The 17,486-nt window shown below is 36.8% G+C and overlaps 1 protein-coding gene and 1 pseudogene across 1 annotated transcript in view; one reads left to right on the forward strand and one right to left on the reverse strand.

Moving 5' to 3' along the window:
• The window catches only part of GAS7 (growth arrest specific 7), a 281,074-nt gene that overhangs the window by 200,376 nt on the left and 63,212 nt on the right, over positions 1 to 17,486 (reverse strand). The gene's annotated exons all lie outside the window — the stretch shown is intronic.
• Positions 10,769 to 15,462, forward strand: LOC126013606 (nibrin-like; annotated as a pseudogene).

Consider the following 17,486-nt stretch of genomic DNA (forward strand, 5'->3'; position numbering starts at 1 on the left):
ATTCATATGAAACTCCAAACTATTTACTAGCAACAACACTTGGGATAGATCCATCTGTGAAGAAAGTAGCACTTATCTGAATCCTTGATCTCTCTTGCATGGTGATTTAGGTGGTAAAAAGATTCATGCCCAGACTACAACAGACACAATGGGAAAGTAGTGTAGAAGTCCACAACGGACATCTCATACTTCCAGAAGATCTGTCAACTATAACCATGCTGACAAATGCAATTGCCAGGTTTGTACCAGGCCAGATACACAGACTCTCTCTGTTCTCCAAAGAGATATAAAATAAGTCATGAAAAAACTATGGATATACCAGTCATGCACCAGGAGGAGAGGGTGGGCAACACTCTGCTCTCCTGAAGCCAGGTCTGCTGCATCCATCACCCATAATCCTTTGTCTGTGGTACTGCTTCACCATTCTCTACTACTCTCTGTAGAGATACCAATCTGACCAAACTCCAGGTGTACCCGTATTGGAGCTGATTTTACAGGACTTTTTTGGAGTGAGTGCAGACAACCTTCCCCTGCCTTCTCCTACAATCAGACCTGGTAGATATAACTACAAGCATAAAAGCTACAGTATCTGCAATAATGGTTTGAATTACTGGACTATGTGGCTACATTTGCAGCTGTTTGACAATTTCCTTTGTTAAATACTGTAATTCGCATAGGATACTAATTCACATTAGGATACAGTTTAGATACTAATGTGTAGCTGAAGTCCCTTAATGTTCAGAAACAAAAGAACAGAATGAACAGCTAGCAATAAGCCTATACTATACTTTTTGATAATGACTTAATAACCACATTGTAGATACAGTAATTTTCATAAATTTGTTTGTGGTGCTTCTTTTCCTCGTTCTTTCTTTTTTACCCTCTTTCTATTTTTTTTTTACAATTCTGCTCTCACTTATCTAGAACCAAATGTATTATGATCAACAATATCCACTATGTGATACATGCTATTGATTAATAAAGTAAAATAAATAAGAAATGGTCTAAAAATAAAAGGGGGAAGATGACAAGCTACCACAGAAATTCAAAGGATGGCCAGGGATACTTAGAAAATCATATGCCAAAAAACTGGATAGAGAAGAAATGGATAAATGTTTGGATGCCTATAAACTCCAAATGTATAACCAAGAGAAAACAGAAAATCTTTTTTCTAACATGTTGTTTTAATGACTATTGCTTTGTAGTACAATTTAAAATTGGGGAAAGTGATGCCTTCGATCTTCTTTTTCCTAAGGGTTGCTTTAGCTATTTGTGGGCGATTATTGTTTCAAATAAATTTCAGGATGTTCGATCCACTTCTTTGAAGAATATCATGAGTATCTTTAGAAGAATTCTATTAAATGTGTACAATAATTTGGAGATTATTGCCATTTTAATGTTGTTAAACCTCCCAATCCATGAACAGATTAGGTGTCTCCATTTACTTGTGTCCTCTTTAATTTCTTGAAGCAATATTTTGTAGTTTTCTTTATATAGGTCCTTGACCTTTTTAGTTAAGTTGATTCCAAGGTATTTGAGTTTATGAGGCACTATTGTAAATGGAATTGGTTTTTAAGGTCCATTTCTTCTTTTTCATTATTTATGTCGAAGAAGGCCATTAGGTTTTCTGCATTAAATTCATAGCCTACCACTTTGCTATACAAACATGTTGTTTCTAGAAGCTATTAGATATAGTCTTTACGATTTTCTAAATGTAGTAGCATGTCATCTGCAAACGGTGAGAGCTTGACTTCTTCCTTTCCTATCTGGATGCCCTTGATATATTTTTCTTGCTTAACTGCTGTGGCAAGTACTTCCAGTACTATATTGAATGGGAGTGGTGAGACTCCTCTCACCTCTCTGCCTTGTTTTGTATCAGATTTTAGAGGAAAGGCTTTTAGTTTATCCCCATTGAGAATAATATTTGCCATGGGACTGTGGTAAATGGTCTTTGACTAATCCATCTCATCTTGTAGGGAGTTTTTTTTTTTATCATGAATTGGTGTTGGACCTATCAAATAATTTCTCTGCATCTATAAATATGATCATATGGTTTTTATTTTTTGTTGATATGGTTTATTATGTTGATTGATTATATATGTTAAACCATTCTTATATCTCTGAAATAAAATCTACTTGGTCACGATGTATCGCCTTTTTTATATAATAATATATTTATTTAAACACCTTGATTACAAATATGATTGTAGTTGGGTTTCAGTCATGTAAAGAACACCTCCCTTCACCGGTGCAACATTCCCATCACTGATATCCCAAATCTCCCTCCTCCCCACCACACCCCCACCTGTACTCTAGACAGGCTTTCCACTTCCCTCATTCATTCACATGGTTATGATTGTTTTCAGTGTACTTATTTCTATAACTACACTCATCTCTTTGTGGTGAGCTTCATTTCATGTCATGAGCTGAACATCCCAGCTCTCCTCTCTTTGTCTCTAAGGATTGCAAAAATGTCTTTTATTTTTCTTAAAACCCAGAGATGAGGGAGACTATTCTCCCTCTGACTTATATCACTCAGCATAATAGATTCCAGGTATATCCATGTATAGGAGAATTTCATGACTTCATCTCTCTTGACAGCTGCATAATATTCCATTGTGTATATGTACCACAGTTTCTTTAGCCATTCATCTGATGAAGGGCATCTTGGTTGTTTCCAGTGTATGTCTATTATAAATAGTGCAGCAATGAATAAAGGTGTGAGGAAGGAATTTTTGTAATGTATTTTTGGTTTCCTAGGGTATATCCCTAGGAGTGGTATAGCTGGATCGTATGGGAGCTCAATTTCCAGGGAAAGCAGAAAATATTAAGAATTCAATAATAATCAAAGAAATTAAAATGGTAATCAAAAGCCTTTCCCAAAACAAAATCCAAGTTCAGATGAGTTTAGAAGTTTATATATGTACCACGTCTCCATAGTCTATTCATCTGTTATTGAGAAGCTAGGTTGATTGTACTGAGTAATGCAATAAATAGTGGTGTGCATAAATCCTTTTGGATAAATGTTTTTTGATCTAGCAATAAATACCCAAAAGGGGAATCACTGCATCTCAATTTTGCACTCAACCCTTTATCTAATATGTTGAGTGCAAAAATTTTCTCTCAATTAGTTAGTTGCCTTCGGATTTTTAGCCCGTGTTTCTTTTGCCATACAGAAACTTTTTAGTCTGACATAGTCCCATTTATTTAGGTTTAATGCTATAGCTCTTGCCAATGGCATCCTATTATCAAACTATTCTTTGAGGTCTAAGGTTCGGAGTGTTCTGCCTATGTTTTCCTCAATGAACTTTATGAATTTGGGTCTAATCTCAAGATCTATATTACAATCTGAATTGACTTTTGTGTAAGGTGTAAGATAGGCATCAATCTTTAATTTCTTACACATATTTACCCAATTGTTCCAACACCATTTGTCTGCTCCGTTTCATGTTCTTGGCTCCTTTATCAAAGATTAGTTGACCATATGCTTAGGGGTTTGCCACAGGATATTCTATTCTGGCCCATTGATCTCCAACTATTCCTTTGTTCCGATAATATGCTGTTTTGACCACAATGGCTTTATATTAAAGCTTCAAATTAGGTAATGAGATACCACCCATTTTCTTGTTTATCAGTATTGATTGGCTATCCTACATATTTTATGGTACCACACAAACTTTATAATTGACTGTTCTAAGTCCTTAATGAATGTTGTCTGACTTTCACTAGGGAATATAGAACTTTAGGTAAAATGACCATTTTGATGGTATTTATTCTACCAATCTATGATAATGGGATGTTCTTCCATTTTCTTCAATCTTATTCAATTTCTTTCTGAAGTATTTTGAAGTTTTCTTGCTATAGCTCTCTCCTCTTGATAGGTTGATTCCTAGATACTTGATCATTTTGGACACTATTTTAAATGAGATAGACTCTTTGATCTACTTCTCCTTCAAGTAGTTATTTGTACAAATGAATGCAATTGTCCTTTGTGTATTGACTTTGTAACTGGCCACTTTACTGTATTGCTTTGTTTTTTTCTAGTCCCTTTTCTGTGGACTCCTTAGGATATTCAATGTACATCATCATATCATCTGCAAGTAGAGGTAGTTAGACTTCTGATTTGGATTCCTTTGATTTCCTTCTCTTGATTGATTGCTATGGCTAGAACTTCTAATACTATGTTGAATAAGAGTGGAGATAGTGAGCATCCTTGCCTAGTGCCAAACCTTTGTGGAAATGCTTTCCGTTTTTCTCCATTAAGAATAATCATAAAATTTTCCTATATGTGGATGTACATTGGAATCTATTACATTGAGTTAAATAAGTTAGAGGGAGAGAGATAGACACAGAATAGTATGGGTTTTGAGAAAAATTAAAGACATTACTGTAATAAGGCCTAGAGAAAATAGAGTTAAGGGCTAGAAGGGCTGCAAGGACCAACTCACAATTTGAAGCTCACCACAAAGAGTGGTGAACTCTGTTAGGGAAATAACTACACTAACAACTAGATGACAATGATAAAAAATGAGAGAAGTAGAATGCCTGTTGTGAATACACGTGGGGGAGGTTTAGCAGGGGGGGCTTTAGTTGTGGGAATGTTTCACTGGTGAAGGGGGTATTTTTTTAATAACTGAAATACAACTACAAACATGCTTGTAATCCTGGTGCTTAAATAAATATTTATATTTTAAAAAGTTATACAGATGGTCAAAAGTTACATAAAAATGTTCATCAGTTATATCTTTTGCAATTTAAAACAACAATGTGTTATCACCTCACATTGAAAAGATATATATATACACACACACACACACACATATATATATATATATATATATATATATATATATATATATATATATATATATATATATACATAAACAACCAGTACTGGCTTGATCTGTGGGAAAGGAATCCTCATTCACTGCTGGTGAAACAGTGATTGGTTCAGTCTTTTTGGAAAACAATTTATATGAATAGCTTTATAATAAAAACAATCTAGAAATTGAGCTTCCACAGAACCCAGCAAGGGCCCAAAAAGTCTGGTCAGAAAAGACATTTGCACTACTCTGTTCATTGCAGTGCTATTCATAATAGCTAAAACCTGGAAACAATCCAAATAACCATTGACAGATAAGTGTATAAAGCATTTTTGGTACATATACACAATGGACTACATATCAACTTTACAGAAAGATGAAATTCGGCAACTTGCTGTTACATGGATGGGTTTGTAGAGGATGAATACATTTAATCAGAAGGAGAACAGACATAGAATGATTTCTCAGATGTGAAACAAAAAGAAACATAGTAGGTGAATATACAGATGCCCAAAGGCAACAAAACCTAAGAACTTTCTCTGAAAGGTTACAACAGTTGAGGTGTATGGTAAGGGGTAAACTGAGACAATGGTTGAGGGAAAGTACTGATGGAGAGCATGTTGTAGAATGTTTTAAGTATAAAACCATACCATAAACATTTCTGCAAACCAGAGAGAAAGAAGTAAAATTTAAAAAATTAAAATTAGAATAGAAAGGATATAGGTTACATTAGAGACTGTGGAGGCAAAAGGTCTGAATAAATTGAGTCTGAACTTTATTCTGAGAGTAGTAGAAAGAATGAGGTCCCTGTTGTTCAGGGTGTGGAGCTAGCTAGAGCTGCCTATCCCAGATTAATTGTGTAAGTAGTGCAGTAGTTCCAAAACAAGGCAGTAGAAACTGAGTAAACAGGGATTTTTGCCATAGCTCTCAATTGCTCAACCTTGCATTACTCCACATATACAGCCCAGGGTTGGAACTGAGTGTGGGGAAGGGAGGAGAACAGGGCAGATTCAGGAATGCAGTCCTACCAAAGCTCCAAAAATTTCAGTTACTATCCAGGTAGAAAATAGAGCTGTAATCCCCATTGTTCTTGGAGCCCTCCTAGTCCTGAAAATGATATCTGAAAATACCTTTATTTCTTTGAGCTGCGCTATAGTATCAACTGTGGTCCTACTTCAAACTTGCAGTTAAACATGAGAAGAGAGGAGCCAAGGGCAAGTGACAATACTGTATGGGCATCTTCAAAAGAATGCTTGTCTTTCCCTCCACTGGACAAAAGGTATCACAAGGTACCACATGTGTAAACAGTGCTGACTCCTACAAGGGCTTTAACAGAAACCGACAGCACAAAGATCCACTGGGGACAAAACGTCGAGAAAAATCCATCTGTCCTCACAGATTATTTGTTTCATTAAAAGTTTGGGAAAGAAGGCAATACATATAAAACAATAACAATGACAAAAAGTTAAAATATAGACAGTTATGGATAAAAAAATAAAAAGGTAAAGGAACCCTACCTTGGGGTGGGTGGAAATTTTAAAGAGTTCACTATGTTTCAAGTTCTTTAGAGGTGTCAATTCCAATACTGAGGGACTCTTCAAGCTACCATCGCCTATAAAATCCCAAGGCTCTTCAGGAGGCAAAACCTGTTTAACAGCTCCACTGTCTAACCACATTATGAAACTCTTAGTAATAACCACCAGGACTCCAAGTTCAACTAAGCATGACTGCTTTTCTTGTTTGCAAGAAACTTGGGGCTGACTTTTGGTGCACATCCCCGACCATTTCTTGGCCTCTGGATCCTCTCATTTCTCCATTCTATAGGTAGTTGTAGCAGTTGTAGCAGAGGTAGTCTGAGACTCCAGTGGAAGGCATAATCACCAATGAAAAAGAATAGCCACTGGGATCTTGTCCAGCAACCAACCATCTCTCACTTCCCAGACAGAGAAGTACACTTTCAACCTTCTCTTCTCCCCCCCACCCATCCTAAAGTTACTAAAAGTTGAGAAGATCAGGACTCCTTGCTCTCATCCCTCTACTGTCATCAAAATACCTTAAGCAGATCAGAAGTAAACCAAGGATACAAATAGAAGAACTATTTCTAAATGGAAGATGACAATTCCCAACTAAGCTGACTGCTCCTGGATCTTCCAAAGCAAACCAGCATCAGAGATCAGCAGTTGAGGAAGGAGGAAAGCAGAGAAAGAAGATTATGTAAATGAACATGTATGGAGTCTGTAGTTATTCCCATGACCATATACTTCAAGAGCGGAGAAACCCTGTATCTCTTAAGCCAAGGGAATCCCTTTCTAATTTCCCCAATATTTACTGTGCCTATGCAAAAAAAAAAAAAAAAAGGAGAAGCAGCAGCAGCACAAAATATTTTTTTTTGGTTTTGTTACTCTTGTTGCTATTGTTGTTTTCATTTCTTGTGCTTTGTTTTTGTTTTTATTTCAGGATCATGGTTATTGTGTGTGGTTGTCTTTATTGCTGTGGTGCTTTTTGGATTTTTTGTTTGATTTTTCTTTTTGTATTGTTGTGTTTCTCTTCCTTTTTACCTTTTTTCTCCCAAATTAATATTTATAGCCTTCAAAAGGAGTCTGCCCAATTTTTGCTTATTTGATTTTTACCCCATTTTATTTTTTTCTTTTATTCAAACAGAACCACGTAACTTGAACCATCTTATTCCGCCTCTCAAATCGAGGGGGAAATAATGAAGGGTACCAAGACCAAACAGTTGTATGATCACTAAGTAGTAATAAAATGACCAGACTTAAACACCAAACCCAAAGCCAATGACAACAGAATTGATACTCATTCTACAACAAGCTAGACACAGAGGGGACCACTTATAGTAGCAGCCTGGGGGGAAAGGGAGGGGGATATGGGATGCATATTGGGAACAGGGATGGTGGGAGGACAACTTTGGTGTTGGGAATTCTTCTGATTCAATGTCAATATGTACCTAAAATTGCTGTGAAAGATATGTAATCCACTTTGGTCAAAATAAAAATTATTATTATAAAAACAAATAAATTTAAAAAAATAAAAATAATGATTTGTTCACACTCTAAGGATGAACTAATGGGAAAAAAAAAAGAAAGAAGACTATGGTCTCTCTTTATTCCCAATCTGTCTTCCATTCTCATCCTTTCTCACCACTCCTCTCTTTGCCATTACCATTTGTTGGAGTACCAAACTGAATGTGCACATATGTTTAGAATGGAGCACGGAAAGGTATCATTGATTGTCTGCTACCCTCCCAATATTGGAAGTACTTAAAAGAGGCGTATCCAGTGATTTATACCATAGATTCAGGAGAAGGATAACACAGGATAAAGCCTGTCATTGGTTAGGTGAAGAATTATTTAACTTGCTCTGTGATTAATGTATCCTATATATAATATAGATTGGGCAATATTCCTAGATTTGTTATGAGAAATAAATGAGCTAATAAAGATGTCTATCTGCTGTTATATTAAGGTATAGTATTCTTATGAAATCTTTCATAAACCTAATTAGCATAAAGCAAAGAAATTATTAACTTACATGGAAAAGTTGAGTACCACTAAACTCCAAAATCAACTATCAAATCAAAACAAGTAACATTTAAATATCAAAATAACAAACAAAAATATCAAAATAACATTCAAACCTGGTAAAAGCAGGAAACATAAATATACAGCCCACACATATTTCCAGAGAAGCAACTTGAGGGTACCACCCTCACTGTGTGGGGTGAACTTTGCCTTTTAATAAACCAGTGCACATACACTATCCTTGTATACAAGACTTGAGACCTTTTGATGTAAAATAAAATGTCTCTTTGGACCTTTCTTCCACTTAGTATAAATTAGCACTAATGCCATTGTTTCATAAAAGTGGAGTACCGTAATGCAATTTTTAAAGTGAGAGCAGGGATGCCTTTGGTTTGATTGCCAGTACCACAGAACCAAATACTACAGATAGAAAAAGAGGATCAGAAAATAGCCCAGAGAGTTGAAGTATATGCAAGTTTTACTCCCTACACCATATGATTCCACCACCACCACTAGGAATGATCCCTGGGCATAGAGTCAAGAGTAGTCCCGGAATAGAAGAAATATAGGAAGGAAAGGTTACTTGTACTCAAAAATCACACTCATTTTCTCAGAGGGAGGAGAGACACAGAATAATCTCATTCATTTATGGAATATAAGAAAAAGAAAAGATAGTATAGTACTAATACCCCGAAACAAAAGATGAAGGCCAGGAGAACGAGTCTATGGTAGGAAGATTGCTAAGAGCCAGGAGGGCAGATAGAGTAAGAAGGGTCCTTTGTGACAAAGATCACTGAAACTGATCACTCTGGAAAAGAACTAGGTGCTGAGAGAGAATTAAATGACATGTATAGCATCCCTCCATTTACAATAGGGCAAACCATAGTGTCAAAAAGGAGATATAAGAAAGACAGAGAATGTAAGAGAGATAGAGTAATTACAGTGCTTAGTAAAGTTTGGGGGGGGGGCACACCTGGTGACGCTCAGGGGTTACTCCTGGCTATGTGCTCAGAAATTGCCCCCTGTCTTGGGGGACCAACCTGCAGTCTGTCCTAAGCTAGCGTGAGCAAGGTAGACACCTTACGGCTTGTGCCACTGCTCTGGCCCCCACTTTGTAAAATTTTAAAAATCACACTCATTTTCTTAGATAAGGCATCCCTTGACTTCTGGCTTACCAAGAGTAACTACCAAAAGGAGTAGTTTTACCATACTGAAATTAGGGATAAGTTTCAGCTTAGTGAAAAGATACCATCTCATACAGAAAATTTTGGCTCCAAATTCAAATTTCCATTGTGCAAGATCTAACTGTTTCCAACCTAAGCTTCTGTTTTCACCTAGCGACCTAAAACATGACCTTTTAGAGTTAACCAAAATACTTGAAAATATGCATTTTGGGGTTGGGTAGGGGAAAAAAAGAAGATAATAATATTTTTATCACTTTTAGGGCAAATGGGAGACTCCCTGCTCAAACTAATTTTCTTCTATCTCTCCAGTTGATTATTATTGAATCAGTATTTCCAAATTGGGGAATATTACCACTCCACCATGGAAGGATTAAGTTGAACTAAATACTTTCTTAAGTACTAAGGACAAATTCCTGTTTGCTTAAAAGAGGCGGACATCCATGGGGCACCAAATAATTTTTTTTCTTAAAAGGAAACAGGACCCAAATAAGTTTGAGCACCTCTGCTTTAGATGGAAATGTGCCCTCCAGGACATGATGATCTTGGCATTCATTTAAGTTTCCTATAAGCCTGGGAAAATACTGAGAACTGATTAGAGCATTGTCCTAGAACTTCTTCATGCATCAAAATTCTTTGATCACAGATTAGTTTCTTATTGAGCTGGGGTGCATGTGGGGGCTGATAGTGTGCTTCTTCTTCTTCTTCTTCTTCTTTTTTTTTTTTTTTTGGTTTTTGGGTCACACCTGGCAGCACTCAGGGCTTACTCCTGGTTCCACGCTCAGAAATTGCCCCAGGCAGGCTCAGGGGACCAAACAGGATGCCGGGATTTGAACCACCATCCTTCTCCATGTAAGGCAAATACCTTACCGCTGTGCTATCTCTCCGCCCTGATAGTGTGCTTCTACATTAAATTCCTCAGCTTATGATTGACTACAGTTTTAGTAGTTTTCTTAGAATCTGAAGACTAGAAAAAAAATTTTTTTTTGGTTTTTGGGCCACACCCGGTGACACTCAGGGGTTACTCCTGGCTATACACTTAGAAAATAATTTATAAATCACCATTATCATTCCAATAATTCTTCACCCCGAGTTGAACTAAAGCTCATTTGTTTCATTTGCCACCTCAGAAATAGAAGCCCTGCACACTGCTCTTCACTCATATATTGGTGGCCTTTGATGGGCCCATGGAAAGTAATGGCCATACAGAGCTCTAGAGCAGCTGATGCAAAACCAAGACCCTCCATCCAAAGCAGAACCTGGAGACACTGGTCTCGGCAGGACCCAGGGCAGGCACCCATATACACTGCACTCAGTGTCCCAGTCAAACAATGCACAAGAGGCCAGTGGGGCAGGCAGCCAGGGCCCACTCAGGCCAGTACCATCTGGGGGCATTTGCCAGACCTTGGAGGTCTGGATGAAGAAGCTGGACTCTGTCCTGGGGCACAATTGGGCTCTATTCTTATCTCAAGGGGGAAAATGTAATTCCCTTTGCAATGAATAGAGGACCTAGTAAGGTGGAGGAGGAAACAGAGGCTTCACTGTGCCCCTTCACTCCCGAAGAGGTCCCAACTTCAACCAGTCCCCTATGATGGGTCATTGTACAGGCCTTATACATAGGAAAGATAGACAAGAGAGTGAACAGTCTGCAGAAAATTGTTCTAACACTCACCGGTTCTAAATGTTATCGCTAGAACTGGTCATAAAAACACAATTCCATGACAATATCATTTGCAGGTGGTAACAAATCTCATTGAAATATCCCATTAAACAGAAAAAAATATTAGGGAAACCAAGATACTCTGACATTGTGTCCACTCATTCAATATGTTTAGATGTCTGAAGATCAAGCCTGGTTTTTGCAGTTACACACATACTCAAAGATTTAACTCAGTAATTTCTTAGGTTTGTAAGTAGCCTATGGTAATTAGGTAACAGAGTAATTGGGAGTAGTCATTAAAATAAATATTTACTCGTTATATACTATGAACCAAGTATATATTTATTAGGCAAGTATTGATAGTTTCATGTTAGATCTTTGAAAACAGTATCACTGATTTTTCAGTGTGCACTTAAGGGACAGAGCTGCAAATTAGATCTGAACTTTCAAGTACAACACTCTTTCCTTATAATAGTACTCTGTCCTACTCCTCCAACTCTACCTCTCCCCACTTTGCCATAAGAGAACTGGGAGAATATGGTGTGTCAAGTTTTCCTTTGATATATTTTTTTCTATTAAAAATACCTTTCTGGGGCCAGAGAGATAGCACAGTGGTGTTTGCCTTGCAAGCAGCTGACCCAGGACCTAAGGTGGTTGGTTTGAATCCCGGCATCCCATATGGTCCCTGTGCCTGCCAGGAGCTATTTCTGAGCAGATAGCCAGGAGTAACCCCTGACCACTGTTGGGTGTGGCCCAAAAACCAAAAAAAAATACCTTTCTGTATACTTGAAAATTCTAGTCTTCGTTGCCTAGTAAATGATCTTTAAACATTCTAAGGCCAATAATTGAAGAATTCTGAAGAACCGTATGACAGTTTGGATCAGAATATTTATTCTGACAGAATATGGTAAGTACAACAGCCCTTTTTTTCTAAAAATAAATAATTTCAGTGCAATACAAGGCTATCCCAGGGAATGTCAGTTTCAGAAATTTTAATAAAAAAAACAAAACAAAACAAAAAAAAAACGAAGTGTCCATCACTAGAGCATTATACATATATAGTAGCTCCCCTTTTTTCATTGGGATACATTTGAAGATCTTCGTCTGCCTAAAACCTCAAATAGTACCAAACACTAATACATTAATTTTTCCTATTCATACTAATGATAAAGTTTAATTTATAAGGACCGGAGAAATAATGCAAGAACTTCATATATGTATCAGATCTGGGTTTACTCTCTGAAATCATAATGGTTTTCAAGTATTAACAGGTATAGCTTCTGAGAATCAACTGGGATGCCCTGGTGCTCTTTGACAACAGGAGTTCAAACAGCACTGCATTCTTAGGCTTCTTATTGAACTGCCAGCCTCGATGACCAAGCATCACCATGAGAGGCCCAGAGATTCCTTGAGTACTACCTGAGAAGCCCCCAAAATAAATTTCAAGAAATTAACAATAATAACTAATAATAAAACAAAACAATGATAACAGCATCTTATTGAACAAAGTATTTTGAACCATGACTGTGGATAACTGAAACCTCACAGAGAGAATCCAAGACTAAGGGAAAGAAGTAATTCAAGTTCATCCAAATAATGAATAAACATAAAAAATTCCTTATATGGTCTACCTCAGGCCAGCAGCGATTACCATACCAGTGTCCACCCAGATCCCTGAGGATCCGGCCCCATGTGGAAGCTCATTCCCAGCACAGGCTTGGCCCGAGGAAAGAAACTTCAATCCTAGACCTTACCCAGGCTTGTCAAATTCATAAAGACTTTTGACAGGTATTGAGTACTGTACATAGCTGGAAGGAAAAACCGTAGCATCTTAATTGACGATGATAAGTCCATCAGTCAAGATCATGCAATGTTAGCTGCTAATTTTTCTGTAAACAATCTGAGTCAAATTGTAGAAATCCCTGAATTGACAATAAAAGATAATTCTAAATATGGTACCTTTGTTAATGACAAAAGAAATGCAGAATAGCCTTTCGGTAGCTTTGAATTCAGGAGATAAGAGTTACTTTTGAGGTGTTTGAAAGTAAAGTCAGATATCTCTGGAAAAAAGTGTATTGCAACTGGAGGACTTACTATAAATAATTGGACAAAAGAATTTACTCACCTTGTCATGGCTGCAATTAAAGTGACCATAAAACCATCTGTGCACTCACTTGTGGACGTCCCATCGTGAAACCAGAGTATTTCACTGAGTTTGTGAAAGCTGTTCAGTCTGGAAAACAGCTTTCACATATCAAAAGTTTTTATCCACCTATTGATGAACCAACTATTGGAAGTAAAATATTTGATTTCTCAGGATGACAGGAAAGAAAATACCTCTTCAGAGGAAAAACATTTGTATTTCTAAATGCCAAATAGCATAAAAAGTTAAGTTCAGCAGTTGTTTTTGGAGGAGGGAAAGTTAGGTTGCTGACAGAAGAAAGTGAAGAAGTTGATGGTTTTTTTTTTTTTTTTTCTGTTCTTGGAACTTGTTTTGTTGATGTCAGAATAACAAACTCACAGACATTAATTCTTGACTCACAGAAAGAATGGATTCTTTCCACTACGGATATGTTCCAAAGGCAAGGTTTTAGATCATTCCTGAAGCAGAAATCGGATTGGCAGTTATTTTTATGACAACAGAGAATTACTGTAATCCTAAGAGCCCAGTTCAGGACTGAAGACAAATTCAGAACCAAGCCTTTCACAAAGCTTCTCAGCCAATGAAACTTTAATGCCAAGAATCTCGGTGAGCACGACAGGCCTAGCTGACTCAGAATCAGAGCAAATATGTAAGGATTTGAGTGGAAAGCCAAACAATGTCAAAATCTCAAGAATGGAACAAAATTTTAAAAATTCTTCACAATAAGCCTCTGTTTTAAAGGAGTCCTCTCAAATAAGCCCCAATAATAATATTATATCAAAAATTCAAAATAAAACGAAAATTCCAGGTTATCAGCTTTCACCGACTAAACTTTGGGGTGTAAATAAAAGAAGAGACCAGTCTTCACAGCAGCAAACTAATACCATCAAAAACTACTTTCAGGGGCCGGAAAGATAACATGGAGGTAAGCATTTGCCTTGCATGCAGAAGGATGGTGGTTCGAATCCCAGCATTCCATATGGTCCCTCAAGCCTGCCACTAGAGATTTCTGAGCGTAGAACCAGGAGTAACCCCTGAGCGCTGCTGAGTGTGACCCAAAAACCAAATAAATAAATAAATAAATAAATAAATAAAAATATAAAAACTACTTTCAGGGGACGAAGATATAGCATGGAAGTAGGGCATTTGCCTTGCATGCAGAAGGACAGTGGTTTAAATCCCGGCATCCCATATGGCCCCCCAAGCCTGCCTGGAGTGATTTCTGAGCATAGAGCCAGGAGTAACCCCTGAGCGCTGCTGGGTGTGATCCAAAACTAAACTAAACAAACAAACAAACAAACAAAAAAAACCTACTTTCAGTCTTCTACCAAAAAAAGAGAAAGGGATGAAGAAAATAATGAAATATCTTCACCTAAATCTGCAAGAATCAAAATGTCTTGTTCTCTTTCAGAACAAACAGAATCCATTTCACCCTTACTCTGGAAAAATAAGGAGCAAAATCTAACTCCAAATGACCTTGGAGATAAAAAAAAAAAATCAGATAATCTAGTCACAGATTTAAGACCTGTAAAAAATTCTGCTAGTCCATCTCATTCTATAGGAAAGCTACACCAATTAGGAAAAAGAAAAAAATGGATGATATTGTCATGGAAGAACAGATACTGTTCTTCCAACAGATACTCGAGGACGGAAATCACAACTAGAAGTTAAAGTGGCTGTTCAAAAACAAGAAGACGAATTAAAATAATAGGAAAAGGTCAAAATTGGATATAGAAACATGAAATTTCTAAGAAGTGAAACTAGAAGGCAACAAAATGTCTAATGATGACAGCCTTCAAGAGGCTGGTGAGACGCTGCCAACGAAGGTGTTACTGACTGAATTCAAATGTCTGGTAGTTAATTCTAACTCCAAGAAGGTAACCATTGAAACTAAGGATTATGGTCAAGCCTAGAATTTTGAGAAATTCAAAAAGGTAACTTTTCTTGGAGCAGGAAAACTTCCCATATCATCGGAGAATCAGACCTGATAGCTCATCATGCTCAGAAGAATGCAGAATTAAGAGTGACTCTAGCAGGAAATGAGGTACAGAATCCGCAAGAAAAAATAGAGTCTTTTGCTGATGATCTCTTTAGATACAATCCTAATACAAAATAAAGAAGATAACTGAAGATATTACAAGTAGCCACAAAATTTTTCCTATCATGCATTTTACTTCAGGTTTCTTCTGAGATACAACATAGTATATGTAGAGAAGAATTTGTGAAGATTGTATGGTATAAGTTTGTTAATTAAAATGCAGTAAAGTTGCATTTTGCATGATTAAAAAAATTCCTTATATATATTTTTGACATTGAAATATAAGCAATAAATATTAAGTTTAAAGAAAATAATAGGTTACACAATTGCATTGTAATATGATCAAGTGAGGACGCGGAGGAGAAGTGGAATTTTTCTTTCTCTCCCAACAGGCTATAAGGCCAGTAAATAGGGACACAACCAGATGAGAGCAAAAAGCTGGGGCTGAAAATAGATCCAGGGATAGGGAACTGTCTGAGGGTAAAAGCCACTGCTTCAATTAGGCTAAGTCCTGGTTAGCTTTTCTCTGGCTCAGTTTTGGCTAAGAAAACATCCAGAACAGATGTAATATATATATTTTGAAGCTCCTCCTCCTTCCTTTATTCATCAATATATCCTTCCCACCCACTCCTAACCTGATGACTTCACAGAGAGAGGGGGAGTGAACAAGGGAACTTCCCGGATATATGTCACCAACTCATAATGGCCCCATGTGAAGCAGGCACTATGAGGCACTGAATCTGACAATTCTGTTCTGGGTCTCTAAGCAACCAACTCACTGGCAGTTACTGAACCAGACTCTAGCCTGAATTCTACCCAGAGAGAGAGAGAGAGAGAGAGAGAACACGAGTAAAATGGGCTTCGTATTTTTCTTGTTATTGCTAACGTATGTGTTTTCAAAGAAGGGGCTATGTTATAAATAAGGAAAAATATTTATGCCAACTCACTTCTATGTAATGAACTTCTGGAAATGTCCATGGAGGAAACAAGGCAAATGTTTATAATAACTAGTTTAAGGTAACAGATAAAGAGAGAATGCAGAGATGTACGCCTGCACATACAAATACACATTTCTTGAAATCTCTTGTTCCTGTAAAGCCCAAAATCTGGAAAGCTGCTCATTGGTCAAGTAGGTTAGAAATCCATCCTATGGTAGAAAATATAGACTCCAATTCTTTATAGCATTTTTGCATTTTATTTTTGTATTAAACACCATGGTTTACATAGTTGATTATATTTATGATATTCCATGTTCCAATACCAATCCCACCACCAGCGTAACATTCATTCCACCACTGTCCCCTGATTCTTACCTACCCCCAAACCTGTCCCCTTGGCAAATACAAAATAATTTAGTTCATATAAGTTATTTATTAACTTGCTTGTTTATAACTAACTGGAGATGGAGTTATCAAAAAAAAAAACTTCAGCAAGTTGATATCTCCCATTTTATTTTATTATTTTATTTTATTTTATTTTACTTTATTTTATTTTATTTTTTATTTTATTTTATTATCTTTCTCTTTCTTTTTACACTCCAGTATGGTTTGATTTCAGAACCGAGACTATTGTTTGATGCTTGTCTTTATTGCTTTAGTGCTGACAGGATATTTAATTTTATATTTCTTCTGTATTGTTGTGGTCTTTCAATTACCTTTTTCACGTCCTCTCTCAAACTGAGGTTGAAAGCCTCTAGAAGGACTCCGCCCATTTTCAGCTTATTTGATTTATTTTTATTTTTTTATTTTTTTTGTTTTTTCTTATTTTTTACCCCATTCTATTGCTTTTCTTTCCTTCAAACAAAACCACATAACTCGAATTATCTAGCTCCGCCTCTCAAATAGAGGGAGAAACAAGGGAGCGTACCAGGACCAAACAGATATATGATCACCAATAGTAAGCTAGCAGCCCGGGGGGTGATGGTGGGGGATATGGGTTACAGGAAGGGAATGGGGATGTGGGGAGGACAAATTTGGTGATGAGTATTCCCCTGATTCAATGTTAATATGTACCTAAAATACTACTGTGAATGATATGTAAGCCAATATGACCAAAATAAAAAAATTTAAAATAAACTTCAGCAAAAGATAATTTGTGAAGAT

Source organism: Suncus etruscus, chromosome 7 (genome assembly GCF_024139225.1).
Source record: "Suncus etruscus isolate mSunEtr1 chromosome 7, mSunEtr1.pri.cur, whole genome shotgun sequence".
Lineage (NCBI taxonomy): Eukaryota > Metazoa > Chordata > Mammalia > Eulipotyphla > Soricidae > Suncus > Suncus etruscus.